The following is a 19,395-nucleotide window of genomic DNA, read 5'->3' on the forward strand; positions in this document are numbered from 1 at the left end:
GTTAATCTAACACTGTTGCATTTTCCAGGATTTAAGCCATTAGGAAATGTAATTTTCTATCACCAACATTTTTATTTGCTAAAATAAAGTAAAAAGTATTCAGAATTGTATAGTAATACAGAAAACACTACATTAATATAATAATCTTGATGAAATTGCTCTAAGAACTTGTTAAAACTTAGAGAAGATCTTTTGAGAGCACAAATGCTTTATTCCAATCACACATTCTAGGATTTATATTCTTGGATTCAGTCTTACTGACATATTAATTTTTACGTTCCAACTTTGTCCTTCATGAGCACGGTGTCCACTGCGAGTGTTTTTATTCCTGTGCTTGTCCATCTTTCATTTACACATTTGTATGCACTCAGAGTACCAACAAGAAGCCCCAGAGAGCAAAGCTTTTAAGTTCTCACTGAGTCTTCTTCTTGTTGTTTTCCAGAGGAGCAGCATTCCCTGCTCAATAATATTTCCCATCCACTCTGCACATCACTGCTCAGACTGACTTGATTTGGCTGCATTACTGCTGTATTTCTTTTGTGTTTGATACTGACCTGTTTGATAATATCAATGAAAATATAAGGTCCCAAAAATTTAATGCCAAATAAGATCAGGGATGCGATCAGCCAAGGTATCTTTATTACCTCTCACTATCAGTTGTGAACACTCTCCATGTTTTGGGACCTCAGGAGCAGGCTCCAAAATATGCCCTAGATATTTGACAACTATGTGCTTGATTTTAGAATTAGAGAGCAAAGCTCTTTTGAGAGCAAAGCTCACTCAACTGCCTTTGCCAAGGCTGGACCCCCGTGCACTCAGACTATTACTGAGCAGAGAGAGGATTGCCCAATTCACCCAAGAACAGCCCCTTAGAAGAAGCATTTCTAGATAAAATTTTGAACTAACCCTGAATTAATAATAAACTAGAAGTGGAGGTACCTAATAATAAATGTGTATTTTAAAACCCATTTTTATTATGAGAATTTTTATCCTCAATTAATAAAGGCTTCCTAATATCTCGATTCCATCAAACCTGACTGCTTAAGCTTTGATGTTAAAGGTCCCACTGGGATTTCTAGAATTATCACAACTCAATTTGTGACTTAAAATTATTTTTCTAAGTGCCTCAGAGATTATCCTGAAATGTGTCTGAGCTGTTTTCATGTTACATATCACTTCAGAAACAGATGATGAAGGTAAATCAACCCTGAGTTACAGCATCTTACATTTTGAAATGCTTTTGGTAAATATACCAGTCAGACTGTAATTTTTAGAACTAACTAGGATTCTATCTGGCAGATTCTTATCACAAAAGATTTTCCCTGAAAAGCAAAGTCTATACTCTGGCCTGACTTTAGACAAACAAGTTTTAAAATATTTTATTTATTATTTCCTATTTAATGCAGTCCTGCTTACACCTTCAAAGAAATTTTCTTAACATGTGATGAGAATTATAAAATATTTTCATTATGAAGGTGCATACAAGAATTTATTTAATATGCAGCTTACTTTGTAGGATTTTTTAACCTTCACCAACTTTTGAAACATCTAATCTACAACAATATACTTTGGTTTTTTTTCCCCTTAATTTAACAAAAAATGCAGTCCTACAGTACTTACCCAGACTCACTGAAACTGAAAACTGAGTAAGTACTGTAGGATTGGTCCTCTATTAAAAAAGCCCAAGACACATGGTGCTGAGATTAACAAAACAAAGTAAAGCAGCTATGACTTGGCACAAAGTTTGACAAGCTGCAGAAAAGCAAATGTTTAAATAACTGAAGTGGTACTGTTTTTCTATTCACAACCTTTTCTCTTCTAAACAGTATCATATTCTTTTCCAGCACATTTAGATTGCAAGTCAAGCTGTGTTTTATTTTTTATTATAATAAACCCAGTCAGTTTACTGTAACAAAGACGTACTAGCAGTGATCAGTGTGAAAGCCAGTACGAAATCAGGCTGGGGAGAAAAAAAAGTCAAATGGCAAAATAAAGGACCAGCCGTCTGGAAAGTTCCTGGATCATGTAAAAAGAAAATAAAAGGCAGTGTTCTTATGAGACTAATGCAGAATACAAAAATATTTTAAGACAAAACTCTGTATCATTGCCTACGACATTTGCAAACAGCAGCAACAAATCTTTTCAAATAATGTTGCATTTATTAAATATTTTCCAAATCCTCCTATATCAAACTAGTAGAGTTTAAAAAAAAAGAAATATTTCTAGTCACAATGTTTACCTCTGTTCTTTTCAAAATATGGTAAGAACAAAATAAAACCATAAAGTATTTTTGCTGTCTTTTTTCACATGTAATATAGCTTTCCTACTTTTAAAATAAATTTATTGAATCTATGGGATATCACAAGACTTTGGCATATTTTTTAGACTTGTAATAATAAATGATTGTTACAAACAAAAATATATACATCAATATCTTACCAGATTTTTAGCTCATTTTCAAGTTCTGATTTGAATTTCAATCAACTAAAACACATACATGTGAGATATAGTTTTGGATTTCATCCTACAAACAGACAGGAATTTCTAAAAACCCTTTCAAAGGCCAGTCTCCCTGATAAACAGAATACAGGCACTCAGCTTCTCCCTGGGTTTAAACCTTGACACACAAACAAATATTTGTGTGGTAACTGCTAACACATAGATGTCTTAACTTAGTGCTGCATATGTTATTGGAGTTTAATAATGCCACAGGAGTCACACGTTTAAGCAGAGCAGAGCGTGATGTCACAGGAGGCAGGAAAATGATGAAATCATAAGAAACAGAGACTTCAGTAAGCTAAACCCTCAGAAAAGTGGGTGTTTGTGGAAACCTGTTCCAGCCAGACAGCAGTGGCAGTTTGGAGCTGCAGGAGCAGCTCCACTGTAGTGTTGTACATGGCAGAAAGATCAGCAGATGTCTGTATCATCTGCAGCAAGTTCCAACATGTCCCTGTGAGACAAACATTGTCAGGCAAATTACACATCTCTTCTCGCCCAGGACAAAGGATTGTGCCTAAAGAGCAATTTACACAAAATTCTTTATGAATTCTTTAGAAGTTCCGGAATCAAACTCCTTTAAACAGTTACACTGCATGGCAAAGCTTCCTCGGTTCTGCTGGGCTGGAGCTGTCTGTCAAAGCCACTGTCACTGGGGACTCACAAGTTAAACATCTATATTGCCCAGTGTCACCAGCAGCAGTTTGTTACTTACTGAATTTGCATTTTGAACATATTTAAAACCAGACAATGTTGAGTACAACACTGACAGTCATTTTCTTTCATAAAAACGGAGAAATGCTCCCTTTCAGCATAATAACCTAGAAGCTAGAATGCTCAGCCACAAATCAGGGCAGCTGACATTGTATGCCGCTGTGAGTTTTATGGGGCTTGATTACAATATCCCAAGTCATGGAAAAGTAGCCTAAGTACCCCTCTATGATGAGAATAAGCCACCAGTTCTGTTCAAGCTGTGCCATTGGACACAAAGAATATGAAATTCATGAGACTAGATACAGAATGCTCATGCATGAGGCTGACGACATACCAAAGCTGTGACTGCATGAGAAAGGGACAGCCCTGTGTTTTGGCTCCATAGATTATTTATGCATTTTACGTTAGACTATGAATTACAAGAAAACAATATACAAAATACACCCCCTTCCCCCACACTGCAACTCAACCCAAGCAAAAATACTCAGCAAAAACACAAAGAAAGAAAATCCAGATCTACAGAAAAGTGTCTCCTTTTATCCCAAGTACCCTAAGATGCATCCCAGGGAGATTATGGCTCTTCTGTGCTCGCTCTCCCTGTATCCTGCTTTGAAGAGCAGCATGGTATAAACTGGAGTTAATTCATTGGCATATGGAGCTACAGGTTCAAAGGTGCTCAAGTCCAATGATCAGAGGCCTGGACAAATGCTCCAGTCCTTGTGAGAAACTCGGTCCTTTCCATCTCTTATGATGACAGAAACGAGGGAGGCAATGCTCTCAGGCAGTGCCAGCTTGGCTGCCTGGGCACAGGGGGAAGACCAAGACTCCAAGTCCCACCCGTGAGAAATCAGTCAGTAATTTCTAGCTAGTCCAAGTGCTTCCAACAGGTTTCATTGCCACTTATGACCAGCTGTGTCTGTTTTGAATCTCATTTTTAAGTGTTATCTTTCCTTGTACTGGGTATACTGTATCAACTCTGTGAATTCCCTTTCTGGAATAAAATGTCCAACTGCTGGGTACTGCAGCAGTGTGTGCCTTCATGCCCAGCTCCTCTTTTTTAAAATCATCTTTTACACCAAAGAAGAATTTATGCACAATCTGGCTATCTGGAGGACGTAATTCAAAGGATATGAAGTTAATCTTTAAGAATTGTAGTTTTTTTCTTTTGAGACTTGAAACATAACTAGATTCATTATCAGAATTATGAGGACTGCCCCAAAGATTTCTCACAGCACTTCACCTACCCTGACAGACTGTGCCTGGACTCTGAAGGGCCCCTGTACAGGCAGCTGTGCTGCAGGCAATGGGGAGGAAGGTGTGTGGTCCAAATTTACACAGATATGTGCTTGCAGATCACACGAGTGGCCCACAGAACACAGTACCTGTGCTGCTGCTCAAAACCACAGACTGAGCTGGCATCTATAGGAAGGTACTAAATATTAGACAACACCCTCCATTGTATGGAGATGAAGGGAAGGGAAAGAAAACAGACAGTAAGTTTCAGGAAAAATTTCCTGTGAGTGAAGGGGTGAAAGAATGTACTTTAAAAATACTCTTTGAACTTTACAAATGAACTAAAAAGGAACATTTGGTATAGGTACAGATGAGTGGCCTTTTCTTTTGAGCATGAGTCTTCAAACCTAAGCAGGATTCCTGAGCACTGCCACAGAAAGAAGATAAAAGCTAACAGAAGACACATTCCTCCTTTGACAGACTAGTGCATTAGATCTACCAATTACTATTCCAATTTTGATTTTGTATCTCATGTACAAAATCCTAATGAATTTACCTTTTCAATGCTCCTGTAAAGATAAAGAAGTGTCACTATTTTAGGAGTGGCAAATGTGGTCACAGGGCTATTCATCCAAGGTACAATAAAAGGAAACAAAAGGGATGATTTTAGAAATCCAGTGCCTCAGTCACCACAAAAATATATCTATACTTTAAAAATATGAATTTGCATGAGAATTTAGTAATAGTGGAATTCAAATATAGAAGTACCACTATTTCCCACTATTTCCCTTATGTTTCATCACAGAGAAGTGAATAATCTACAAAGCATTTTGGAAATGTGTCACAGAAGGAATGTTTGTTACAGAAAGAAGTCCTAATTTCTAGTGTCTATTTCCTAATCTTCAGAATGAGAACTATACCCCGTACAAAAGAGTCCTTTGAGAACTATCATAAGAAAGGAAGTCCACTGGGTAGACGTCTAGATGTTATACCAGGAAAACACTGAGTGTTCTCAACCTTTTACTGAGATGCATTGTTAATTAATAAATATTGGCATTGTAAGTTTTCTTTAAAAGTTGGCTTTTACACCTTGTTCAGATAGTGTTTTGCTCAGATAGCACATAAATAATAATTCAGATATACTAACAGCTCTGTTCAGGAATAGTGGAATATTTAACAAGTAATAGGTTACAAAAACTATAAATTTTCTTTTTTGAAGTTTCTAGCTATTCACCTATATAAATCTTCTTTCCTTGCCTTCAAAACCTTACTGATTGTGTTACTTTTGAAATTAAAGTGTTCAATCCTTTTACTGTAGCTTATTGAGGATCAGAATATTCAGTTTTTTAAAGTAATTTTCATTCAAGGAATACCAATTCATCATTACTCTACAATGAGTACCATAACCCAAAACGTAACATAAGTCAAGTTAAAGTCAGCTTCCTAACATCATTTGGACTGTACACTGCCTACACTCCTGGGTTGTTACTGTTCTGCCAAGAGTGTCACTCACAGAAGTTGAAATTACTTTGAACCCTTTGAAGCACTTGCTCATCTCTTTCCATTTTCAGTTGCATTGTTTGAACTTGCTCATCTGAAAACAAGAGGGGAAAGAGGAAACCCCTGAAATCACGTGCCTACATTAATGTATTCAAAATGTTTGCTTCAGGTCAGTGTCCAGAGCCAGCAGAGTGCACTGGGATGGGGGTCCTGGCAGAGCTGTGACCTTCCCTGCTGCCCTTGACATTCACAGCCTCCTCCCTGCTGCTCTGCTGCCTGGGCACGCAGATACGAAGAAGTTCAAGTGTGACTGAGTGCCCACAGCTTTCCATTAATACTGGTTCTGGACACCCTTGCTGCTCCTCACAGCCAGTACAAAGTGTTGTAGCAGGTGGTTCTTTATGTCTCATATAAAACTACCACAAGATAAGAGTCTCCATGGGATCAGATGATAAGCAGGAATGAGGAGTGCTGACTGTATCAAATCAATCTCACCACTGTTGGAGGTGATGCTGAGTCCAACCTACAGGGAAATAACAAAGCTAAACAGCCAAATTTGATTCTTGCCATAGGTTCTAGTCCTTCATTAAATGTTTCACTCTGGCAATATATGAGAAGTATCCTGCAGGTAAGGACTGTACACTGCATCTGGAAAAACATCTTTTAAAACTATAATAAAACACAGGTATCAAAAGTAGTGCTAGCTTATTTGAGAGAAACTGATTCTCAGTTATAAACTTTACCAGAAACACAAAACTAATTACATGAAGAAATGTATATTTTGCAGAAGCTCAAGAACTACTCTAGGGAGAGAGTAGATTTTAATATTTTAAAGATAAAATAGTAGACCATAATTTAAAAACATAACTATCTACACATGGCACTTTTCTGTATCAGTAACTTTACAGTATATGTCTGTCACAAAATAAGCAGTCTAGTCACACTGCTAGGCAATATTAGAAGTCTCAAAAGCCACAGCAAATATTCCTTTGTCATAATCTAAAAATATGTAAATATATGCATTAGAATTAGAATATGTATGTATGAATTTCGCTACAAATACATACAAAATTAGCATTTGGTATCAGAAAAAGGCAACAGTCCAGAAACAAGTTCTGAAGGGCAAACAATTCCAACTTTAGTGATGTTTCTTATACGCTTTTAAACGAATCATCTTGATCTGATACCAGTTTAAAATTTTACCTAATAACTATTTTTCTTTTTCAGCATGTTTCAGAGCATTTTCAAGATGAGAAATCTCATTGTGCAATTTAAAAGACTCATTATCTTTTTCAAGCTTTTTTTTTTGCATGGTCATTGTCTTCAAAGACAACCTGAAAGATTGTGATGCCTTGAATTTATAAGGAAGGAATCAGGGATTTAAATATGCTGCACTGGTGTAATATTATACATCACAGTATCATATAATTTCTGAATTCTATTACAGAGTCATAATATGAATAGAAAAAAAAGTCAAGACTCTAAATAGGTCCCCGCTAGAAGAAAGGCTGCAGTACATTATATACAAAGCCCATAACACATGGGGACATTTTATTGACAGGAATAATGCATATCATACTGTTTGTGTGCCCTCATCATTCAGGTCAATTTATTATGGAGGCTGTGTCCAGGAAGGCAGCTGGGGCCTATCCACCCACACTTCCCCCCGTGTTTCCCAAGTGCTGTCCGTAACTAGGCAGGCAGGAGGGACTGTGGACAGGCAACACCAGGGGGTTGCAAAGTGCATGGCTAAGGAGGGGGGCTTGTTGCCTTTGTGTCACTTCCCAGTGACAGTGCTGCCAGTGTCATGAGGAGCACATCACATGTCAAAGCGGTGAAGTTTTCAGGCTGGGAGCCGCATGGAGTCCATCAGGCCTCCTGATATCAACACAGTTGGTTTTCCACTTGGTGTCGGAGCCACCCAGAGGCAATTCATATTCTGAACATTAACATGGCTTTGCATGCCTGTCACACATAGACCGTGCAGGGGTTTAATGCTATTGAAGACTACGGTTTAAATCTCTATGCAAACAGTGATTACCTTGTAAGAAGGTTCCAGGATAACATGCAACAAAAGACTTTAAAGTTATAGTTTTAGTAAAGCAAACTCATTTACATTTTTATTATGCGTGTCCTTTGTTTAAATCTTGCCACGTCCATTATGGAAAAGACTTCTTATGCAACTGAAGCTTATTGGGACAGCTACTCTTTTTTTCTTGTTGGTTTCAAAGCTATTGAAAACATTTGAATATATTGTCTTATGGCTGTCTAGATTTTACTGCCACATATTTCTTTTAAAATTATAGAAAAGCTTTCAGAGCTGGCACAGATCTTTATAGTAATACCAGAATATTAACTAACTCCTGAAACCATTTAAAATATTAACACAAAAGAGGAGACTCAGACAACAATTGCTTTGCTTGCTAAGGAAAATTTGGGATATTATTTGAATTGCTTGGTAAAAATATGAACTTTAAAAAGAATTACTCCAAACAAAAAATCTTAAAGAACTTTAAAAATAAAATTTCAAGTTTTTGAAATGGCACGTAAACCTAAACTATAGTGTAATGATGGATAAAATATAGTTCATAGCTATTTGTTTTTCTTTGAAAAAGACATTTTTTGGTCTCCAATTGATCAGAGAAATTACCAGTGTACATAAACTTTTGACTGCAAAGTTTTCATTGATTTTATAAGAAATTGTGTAAATAAAATGTCAAGTGCTTTGCAAATTAATTCACATTACTTTGTGGTTTCCCTTTCTGTACTGAAGAAACAGTAGCAGCTTACATAAAGACCAAGTGTGAGTAAGAAGAATGTTATTTTTAATAATGTAGCATTTTAAATAAATTCTAGTGAAATACTTCATTTTGAGCAGCGTTTCTGCAGCATCAGGTTTAAAATTATTCCTCTGAGATAACTGCGAGAGTGCATGCTTTCACTGGAAACTTTTACCAGATCCTGCAGACACCCTGCAGGGAAAGCAGTAGTGTTAAAAAACCAGCACATGCGACATTTAGGTAATTAGCTGACACTGCTCTGGCAGTGGCCAGCTCTAAACCACCGCAAAACAACCTCAGGATTTCAACAGAGCTTTTAAGTAACTGTCACATCTCTTAAAAGGCTCAAGTATTTGCTCGGCTCTGGCTGTGTTTGAGCATCAACAGCTGACGCTAGACGAAGAACCTTTACATAAAATAAATTTAAAAAAAAGACTTAAATGAATCCTGCGAGCAACCTCGGTACGGCATCCGAGCGCGACCCCGATCCCGATCCCGATCCCGATCCCGACCCCGATCCCGATCCCAAGGCCGGGAGCGAGCGGCACAAAGGCGGCCCCGCACGGCCGGAGCTGCAGCGCCGCCGCCCGGCGCGGCCCGGAACTGCAGCTCATTACCATTCAGCCTCCCCCGCAATGAGGACACTCATTAGCAACAGGAACAAAGGGACAATTTTCTGTAGCTGCAGTCATCTGTTACACTTTGAGTGGCAGGTTTTGTAGCAATGTTCTCCCTACCATCTGCCCACAGCGGTAGCGTTTGGCTTGCTTAAACTGGGGAACTTTTAAGCTGTAAGAAAAAAGGGCTAGAGGTTGGACGGGTTACACAACGTGGCTTACACTGGAGACTTCAAGCTTTCTCACCTTTTCTGATGTATTGCCTTCATTCCAACACTTTTATAACTTCTAGTAAAAAAACCTCATAAAAACAAACAAAAAAATAAAAGCAGCATATTTCAGCCTTAATAATTCTACTCTGTATTTCCGATATTCTACTCTATATTTCCTACTGTAAACTTACCATAGCTTTTCTGATAACACAAGACAGATATGCACACATAGTTTTGGAGCACAATAAGCTTCAACTGGATTCATTCACCTATACTGACAGTATTCTAGCCAAACAGGTAAAGGTGGAAGAACAGAGCCATTCACTATGCAATTGAGAAATCTGCACTTCCGTTTTGGTGCACTGCAGTATTTAAAGTCCACTCAAAATATTAATTCGGCCTTTCGAATAACTGCTATGACTTTTGCACTCTTATTGCATAGAAATATGATGTGAATTACTGGTGTTATCCTATGACATGAAAGAAGAATATATTTGAGAATATTCCAGTTTAAATTATAAACTAAAGCTATTACTGTTGTAGACACATTGGTAATTTTCCTTGAAAACAAATCCATTCTCGAGAATCTGTCACCCAAGTGATCACGTACCTCTGTTTCAAACTTGACTTCAGGTATTTACAGGCCATGCTGTGTGCACACCAGAGGGTGCAATTGCCCAGGCTGTCATTAAAAACACTCATTTACAAACACACCCAGTGCTGAGTGGCAAGGGAAATTATAATTTCAGTATTTCTTTATTTTTATTATCAATAAAATCTTGCATTGCCATGTTTATAATATTAAATCTTTCACAGTTGGTAACTGTCTATTTCAAAGAAATATGGTTTAACACAGGAACTTGCAGTGTGGGCACTGGGTGGACACAAGCCTTTACCTAGCAGTCATCCCCCCTGTTATTAAATACGTATCTTCAGTTAATGGATATATTTTATTAGGGCTTCCAAGGTCTTGAAGGAGATCAAGATGCTATCATTCCTTGGACAACATGCTCTAATCAGCAACAATTCACATAGTGGTGTCATCTTGTAGCCACTGTATTCTATTTTATCATTTATGGAGGTCTTTTTAATGAAACAAAGCTGCCCAGGGAGGGACTAACAAGTGGTGACTGGCCCAGATAGCTCCACTTACCTTCTAATGTCATGTCAGAGCTGGAAAAAGAAAAGACAGCATAGCTTGGAAGGGAAAATAGCCTTTTCACTGAAATTCTTTGACAGAAGAAAACAGTGAACTTCTCTTGTTCCTGTTTTGTGTGAGAATGCAGAATTCTCAGAGAAGCTGATGATCACAACTTTTGCTGTATGGATTGGATACAGATTGCATAGATCCTGAAGTAATCCTTGCAGTGCAGCCTACGGATGAAGGGTTAGCCAGCCAATTTGACAATAAATGTTTATTGCAACCAGCTGTTTCCATCCATTCAGGAGCTTGTCTGGGATGAAAACCAATTAGTGAAGTCTTGTAAACTGTTGCTAGAATGCTTCTAGTGAAGTGGAGAGAGATTAAGAATTCTCTTAAGAGATAGATTCCAAACACTACGCAAATACCTCCAAATCTTCTCTTTGGCAAGGTATTCAGATTCTGTAATCAGTTAATCTCAAACTATATGATAAACAGATTTAAGCTGAGTTTTTTTTCAATTTAGGACACTTTCCCTGGCTCCTAAAAATATTTTGACTTATTCTTGTTCACTTCCCTATCTATGCAGGCTAGAACTAGTACTAGTACTCAAAAGACCCCACAGATCTAGTACCTCTTTACACTTCTCTGGAGCCTATTCCAGTACCCAACCAACCTCTGAGTGAAGAACCTTTCTCCAACATCCAAAGCCTGCCCTGACATAGCTTTAGGCCATTCCCTGTCACTGGCCACCAGAGAGAGGAGATCAGTGCCTGCCACTCTGCTTTCCCCCACAAGGAAGCTGCAGATTTCCCTTCAGTCTCCGCCAGGCTGAGCAGACCAAGTGATCCCAGTTTCTTCTCACACAGCTTCCCTTCAGTCCCTGCATCATTGTCATAGCCCTCCTTTGGGCACTCTCCCATAGCTTTATGTCTTTCCTATATTGTGACACCCAAAACTGCACACAGGACTCGAGATGAGGCCACACCAGCACAGAATAGAGCAGGACAGTCTCCTCCCTGGCCAGCTAGCTGTGCTGTGCTTGTCCCAAGGATTTTCACTATTAATGTTTCTACAATTTTTACTTAAGACTAAAGTCATACAATAGCATTCACGTCCCTTGCTTCCAATAAATTGGTTATTGTGTCCTTAGTGGTGCCATTTATAGTTCTTTCATTGATACATTGTCCACTTTATGGACAGGTCTTTAGCAGTTGCTGTTCTCATCTTTAGTTATGAGACTATGCCTTTTTAGCCACATAACACTTATTTTCTCAGAAATTTCAGCTTTTTTGTTCATATTATTGTGTTCAGATTTTAACTGTTGGTCAGTTTTTCTCAGCAATATATATAAAGGTTTGGAAATATTGCATGTATATGCACCAAAACCTACTTGCATACATAAATGCATTCATGTATTTATGGCATAACTTACTAATTTCTCATTAACCTTGGCCTCCCCTTGAGCCTTGTGTGCATTTCTGGGCCCCACAATTTCAGAAGGATGTGAAGGTCCTTGAACATGTCCAGAGGAGGGCAACAAAGCTGGTGAAAGGGCTGGGAGGAATGTCCTGTGAGGAGCAGTGAAGACTTTGGGCTCATCTCGTTTGGAGAAAAGGAGTATGAGCGGAGACCCCATTGCTCTCTGTGGCTTCCCAGGGAGGGAAAGGGGAGAGGCAAGTGCTGATCTCTTCTCCCTGGGGATGGTTCAAGGTTGTGCCAGGGAGGTTTAGACTGGACATTAGGAAGCATTTCTTTAGCAAGAGTGCGGTCACAACCTCAAGAGGTTTCCTAGAGAGGTGGGCAATGCCCCCAGCCTGTGCCTTTACAGTGGGCTCACAGGCATGACAGTGGTAATACAAACGCCCTTGGATAAGAGGCTGAGACAAAAAACTGTACCAAGATCCCTGATGATCCACTAAGTCATTCAGCATTACAGCACTAAAATCTACAACTAACTGACTTGGTACTGCTAAAAGCTGCGAGGCAGTTTAAGTATTGCTGCCAAACTATTTTGAACCCTAACAGCAATGAAAGGTTTAACATCTGAATTCCAGTGAAGCTACAAACGTCTCCACAGGCTTTCTGATCCAGCTGGGTGATCTAAAAGTACTCCCACCAACTCAGAACTTTTAAAAGACAGTGAGGAAATGATTTTGTAGTTCTAGAATTTCACATACCCTCTACCTTAGGTGGCTGCCAGCACAGTTAGACGGCATTTTTAGATCTCAGTAGTACTACACATCTCAATGATACATAGAGAGCAGGGAAGAAAAAGCAATAGAGTGCCAGGCTTAGCTGGCACTCTGGAAACTCTTTAGAGCCAGAGACTGCTTTTACCAGCCCACAGCATATGTGAAGTTTTGAAAAAGTGTTCCAGATTTGTCACATTTCAGTGAACTCCAGACAAGTACAGTCAATTTGAGTAGAAGGACATGTTTATGCTGCAGAAGGGATACAAACCAGATGTATGGGCAAATGAGACTGAATCATGTCTCCTGTGTGAAGACTAGAGACTGAATAAGCAGGAGAGCTCTTTGCCACTATAACTAGCTATTTATCCCTGCATTTGCAAGGGGGAAAAGATTCATAATTGAAAAGAGATTCTCATATCTATTAATGGTTGTACTACCCAAGGAGCTGTTATACTCCATGAACTTGTACTGCAGGTGTTAAGAAAACTCAAATGAGGTATTTTGTATTACATTTTTATATTTCAGATGAAGTTATACCTTCAGTATATATTTGAAATGCTGATTTAAATTATTAACAACCCAATTCTGAATGAAAAAATAAAATACTTATTTTAGGATTCCCAGAAGTTGTGTTTCACTATCTAATTGTAAAAGGGAACATAGCCTATCCCTCAAATAGTCTATATAGTCTGCAGTGCTCTTTTAAACTATCTTTGCCTAAAACATTTGAAGCAATTGTAAGAAGATTCCTTAACACTCACAAAAGTCCCCTATTTTAAACTTGGTTTTGGAGCAGAATTTCTTTCTTCAACTAATGGTGCTACCATCAGACCACTATCCAGGAATGAAGAACAAAAGTAAAATATGAACATCTTTACTCTCTGTGAAGTTTTAAAAAAACTTGCAGTTTCTTTCTTGACACAGTCTTCCATTTCCTTCTAAAAAGCTAAACCCTTGATTTTGTTCTCTAATCACTTACTTTAAGCTATGCAACACTCTTGAACTGCATATCACCTTCTGTCACTTGGTCAGTGCTTTCTGCATTCTGATTTCCTCTTGCATCTTTTTAAAATTCCTCAGCCTCACAGCTCCTCGTATCTTTTCTGTGAACTTTTCTCCTTTGCTTCACATTTCCCTGTCCTATTCTGTGAAACATCCACATGATTAATGCTGGTTTAAACCCATTCAGAAGTGCACCTGTTCTCCTGTCCCTGCACATGTCTAGGAGATCATTCATGCTGTAAGAACACATTCTTTTCTGCTTCCAGGATCCTCTACAATTTTTTCATATACTGTATTACACAGGAGATGCTGTTAATATACTGGACACACTTCCCACTATACATCTCCACTTGACTGTGCTATGTAAAAACAGGAGGATAATTTTGCTAAATATTTTACCCACCACCTTTCCCAATTACCCACATAAGTAAAGTAACTTAATAATCCTTTTTTTAAATACCACCTTTGTTTTGTCCATTTTACCCACCACCTTTCCCAAGTAAAGTAAAGTAAAGTAACTTAATAATCCTTTTTTTAAATACCACCTTTGTTTTGTCAAGAAGTACAACCATGTCTGCTTTGTTTGCATGTAGGGGAAGAAAGATGAAATTCAGATTCCATACTTCCCTAATGTGGATTCTTTTTGCTGTCCCAGTTATATGCTGAAATTAGTTACCACGAGGGTTTGTGGCTCAGGCCCTAGAGGCACCAGGAAGCCACCTGGAGTGCCCACCATTGGTCATCACCAGCTGCTTGGGAGCCTAAGAGCTCAATTACCAAACTCATCAAAACATTTCTATTTTTTTCAAATTGAGCCAGTCTCCATTTTATGTGATTACTGTGTTTCTGCCTCCTAACAGACCCTATCACAGACTGACAGTGAAGCAGGTTCCCTTAATTTGCTGTGAATTAAAACATCCCTTCATGCTTTGCCTGTCCTGAGTAACACAGAAAAGTGGCACTGACTGCATGTTTGGGTCTAATCCTACACTGCTCGAGCATTTTGTGGTCAATCTTCATGAGTCAAGAAACTGAAAAGTGCACTTTTTTGCATTCTTCTCCTGGTATCTACTAACATATCTCATTTATGTTGTATTAATTATGATGTTAGTTACCTAAAATTATATTCAAGAATGCTAAACTGCCTAAGAAAAAACAGTATTTATAAAAAACCCCCTACTTTCTGTGTTGATTTATTTCTATAAATATAGTTTAAATGCCTACTCCTCACAAAAAATTCAAACTACTTTCTGTGTTGATTTATTTCTATTAAATATAGTTTAAATGCCTACTCCTCACAAAAAATTCAAATACCTTCTCCAGGTTTTGAAGTGCAAAGCTATACTCTGTAACCAGTTTATGACACTCAGACCAGCAGTCTACCATCACACCCATGGTGAAAACCTCCCTCAAAGCTGGCCCTGAGAACAGCCAATGTACCACACAGCTGTTGTTGCTTTGTTGAATTTGGACCTCATTCTGTAATTCAATTTGTAATACATTACTGATAATTTTGATGTACAGTAAAAGGATAGGAACAATCACAAAATTGAACCAAACTGCTTTTGTTTGTTCTTCTTTTTTGTTTAAGAAAATTAAATTCAAGCTCTTCTACTTAAACAATAAGCTCATGTTCCTTTTCTGTATTTTTTTTTCTGCATTATTAAAACATTTTTTATTAATGTTCAAATAAGAAACTTGAATCTGAGGATTTATGTATATTTCTCTCTTGCAGTGAGGGCTCATTGATTGCAACATGATTGCCAAGGAGTGTTAATGCTGGCACGGGCTGTGCTTTGCTGCCCAACACTCACTGACAGTATTTTATCAAATAAATAGGTGGGAAAAGAACTGTAAATAAACAGGGACTGTGTTACTTTTCTTGCCTATTAAAATATTGTTATAAAGTATTTTACCAGAAATGCCACAAAACAATTTAAGAATATTTTTCTAGATATGGTTGTTAATACACTAAACATCGTAATTCATGTTCTGTTCTACTGTAAATTTGCAAAAGACACCTTATACAGTAAATTTTGAATCTATATTAGTACTCTTCTTTATTTCCAGTACTTTCATGGATTATTTTTCATTAAGTAAAATACTGTTTTAACCTGCACAAAAAGGATATATGAATAGTGAAGATTAACATGTGAAGATTAGTGAAGATTAACATGTAAGTGAAAAAGAATTTTTTCTTTATCCATTTATGTAAAAAGTCAATGTCTGTCAGTGGGTCATTTATACATTCACAAAGGTTTGAAGCCTGCTCTTCAAAATTTTCTTCATATTTTGCTTGACTGATGCTTTTGCAAATGAACAAATATGGCTAGAGGGAGCAAATGAGCTAAAAATCAAAATCTTAGAATTTTTTATTTTTATGCACAAAGCAAGCCAGTCAAAAGAAAAGCATGGCTATTCCATTGCTCTGTTCAATAGGCCTATGACTAGATTTAATCAGCTAAACCCATTTCAATGCCCTGCTGTTCACCTGGGCAGGGTCTCTACACCTGTCAGAGCTCACAGCTTCGTATCCACACTTTGGGCATCTCAGGCTGCCAGCAGGAATGTCATTGGCACAGCAAAGACCTAAATTTAAGTGTCTGCCTAAGAGCTTGGGGAGTAAGCTTCGGCCACAGGCAATAAGGCAAATGAAACTTGACTCAGTTGCTCAAGAACACACGGTTCAGTGCCAGAAGTGAGGAATGAAACACATCTCACACGGGGCTGAAGGAAACCTGTCCCTTTCTGCAACCAGAGGCGGGGCCAGCTCGAGTATCTTCAGACATCTCCACTGAACAGAAGGACAGATCAGATGTTTGGGAAGACCCTCCCACGAGACACCTAAATGTATGTTTCTTCATCTCTGAGCTGATTCTCAACCCAAAACAACAAATTTTACTGTTATATAAAGTATCAGGGAGCCTTCTGTAATGAAAATAAGAAATGTTGCACTATAATGTTTTCTGATTAAAAAAAAAAGTAATTACATGAAGAAAATTGTAATTTGCATTCGGGGAATAAATGATAAAAATGAGCCCAAAGTAACATATATTGCCAAGTCATTTGTATCAATGACATCTTTTTAATGCTTGTTGTAAGCATTGCTCCATTGCATCACTCCTGGGGATGATAAAAAAAGAAAACTGTAACTCATTAAATGGAAGATCCGAATATACAAAATTGAGCACATATCTCATTAGTCCCATGCAAGGAAAGCATGACACCTGACCCTCAATATAAATATATACTGGCATACAAAGTGTTCTTTGTTAAACTAAAGACTCCCCCTCCAAATCTTCAGTACTGCATATTTAGAAGATACTTGGACTCACTATTTGACAGGGAGAGAATATTTATGCAGGAAGAATATTCAGCTTTCTCAAAAAATAACTAACTTAGGAACACACTCAAGTATCTGCCAGATGGTAACTAGTCAGAATCTGCAAATGAGACCCACACATATGTATTAATACATATTAAGACATCAAAATGTAAGCTCAGTAAGTGGCCAAAACTTGTTTAAAAATCCTAATTCAACGCCCTACAAAGTGTTTTTTGAGGAAAATAATTGAAATATCAGCACTTTAGCTGAAAAGGTGAAGGGTTAAAGGAAATACATTCTGCTTGCCCTTGGCTCAGATGAGCAAAATACGCTGGAGTCTTTCAGGGATTAGAGGTAGAATGAGAATACTGCTCCTAAAAATGGTACCAAGAGCACTTCAGTTTGTATCTCTGTATGCCACTCAGAACTAAAAAGAAAGACTTATTCTTTCTAGGAATTTTGTGTGCATAATTATTTTATAACTCTAGACAACTTCCTATGAAATTTCTTACAGTAAAGGGACAGCTGGAAAGCCCTCATTTTGGAGGCACACATCTCCCTCTGCAGGTCTCTAGAGGCACAAATTCCTAAGGCACTTAGGCTGAGCAGACTGCACTGTGCCTCCTTTAGGACTGCATCCTCCCTCCCAAGTCTAAGCTTTACATTTCAGAGACACACTGCTTACAATACACATAACTGCACACGACAAGAGTAGATTGTAGTATTTGGATCTTCTTTCCAATTTTCTTTTGTATGTGATTTGCCAAAGCATTGCACTATTTAATTTATTCTCCTTACATGTTTGAGATCAGCTAAGTCAAATTTGTAGCACACACTGGGCAAGTATCAATGGAACTGCCAGGCCTGTGTTTATTTCCATGCCTTTAAGCACTACTCCAAACTTTCAGAATTTTCACTTATCTTTTTTGTACCTAGTCTCACTAATTCCTGTGTAGTTTGCTCTGATTCAGATAGCCAAGCAATCCAGTCTCTAATCAAGGTATTAATACTTGCATATTAATCTATTTTGAAAGGACAAATCTACATAATTTATCTGAAATAGGTATATGAAAAAGAAAAGCCAGAACAGATTCCTTAAGGGTCACACAATACAGAAATGACAGTGACAGAAGTATTTTTCATAGCGTAAGAAAAACTCTGTTATGATACCTTCCTAATTTATGTTGACTAAAACTTGCATAGCAATAGGTAACTCCTTTATTCTGGTATTTCTTTGATAACTTTATGTAGCGTGATCAGTGCTGTAATACCCTATTTTTAAGTCACCTGAATGCAAGGGATACAAAACCTAGATTAAAAAAAAAAAACCCACCTGCAATATTAGAGTAATTGCATTATTAACTGCATTCTGTTAGAAATGGAAATTCAGAGGCAGTGCCTGTATTACTAATTTCAATTGAATTACTTTTTTAAGACAGACGGGGGTACTGGGTTTGCATGGCCAGGTTTTGGTAGCGGGGGGCTTTGGGGGGCAGCTGTGGGGAGCTGCCAGAGGCCTCCTCCTTGTCCCATGGAGCCAATTCCAGCTGGCTTCAGGACTGACCCGACGCTGGCCAGGGCTGAGCCCATCAGAAATGTTACCAGTGCCTCTCTTACCTGGTAAGAGAAAGAAGAAAAAAAGTTATTGTGTAAATGTGATTGTACTCGGAGAAATGTGAGAGTATGTGAGAGGAACACCTCTGCAGACACCAAGGTCAGCGAAGACTGAGGGTGGTGAGGTTGGAGAAATGTGAGAGTATGTGAGAGCAACACCTCTGCAGACACCAAGGTCAGCGAAGACTGAGGGTGGTGAGGTGCTCCAGCCTGAGTGGAGATTCCCCTGCAGCCCATGGAGGCACACAGGGATGCAGAGATTCCCCTGCAGCCAGGGAGGCACACAGGGATGCAGAGATTCCCCTGCAGCCCATGGAGGCACACAGGGATGCAGAGATTCCCCTGCAGCCATGGAGGCACACAGGGATGCAAAGATTCCCCTGCAGCCCCTGGAGGAGCCCCCGCCGGCGCAGGTGGATGCCTGAAGAAGCTGTGACCAGAGTCAGGAAGAAGAAGGCCCGGTCCCGTTACCGGCGCCCCCGGTGTCACGGGCGCGGCCCCGCAGCGGGCCCCGCGCGCAGCCCGGAAGTGACGCGGCCCCGCTGCGGGCGGCGCTGGCTCGGGCC

The sequence above is a fragment of the Onychostruthus taczanowskii genome, unplaced genomic scaffold, assembly GCF_017590055.1.
Source record: "Onychostruthus taczanowskii isolate IOZ18803 unplaced genomic scaffold, ASM1759005v1 scaffold3, whole genome shotgun sequence".
In the NCBI taxonomy this organism is placed as follows: domain Eukaryota; kingdom Metazoa; phylum Chordata; class Aves; order Passeriformes; family Passeridae; genus Onychostruthus; species Onychostruthus taczanowskii.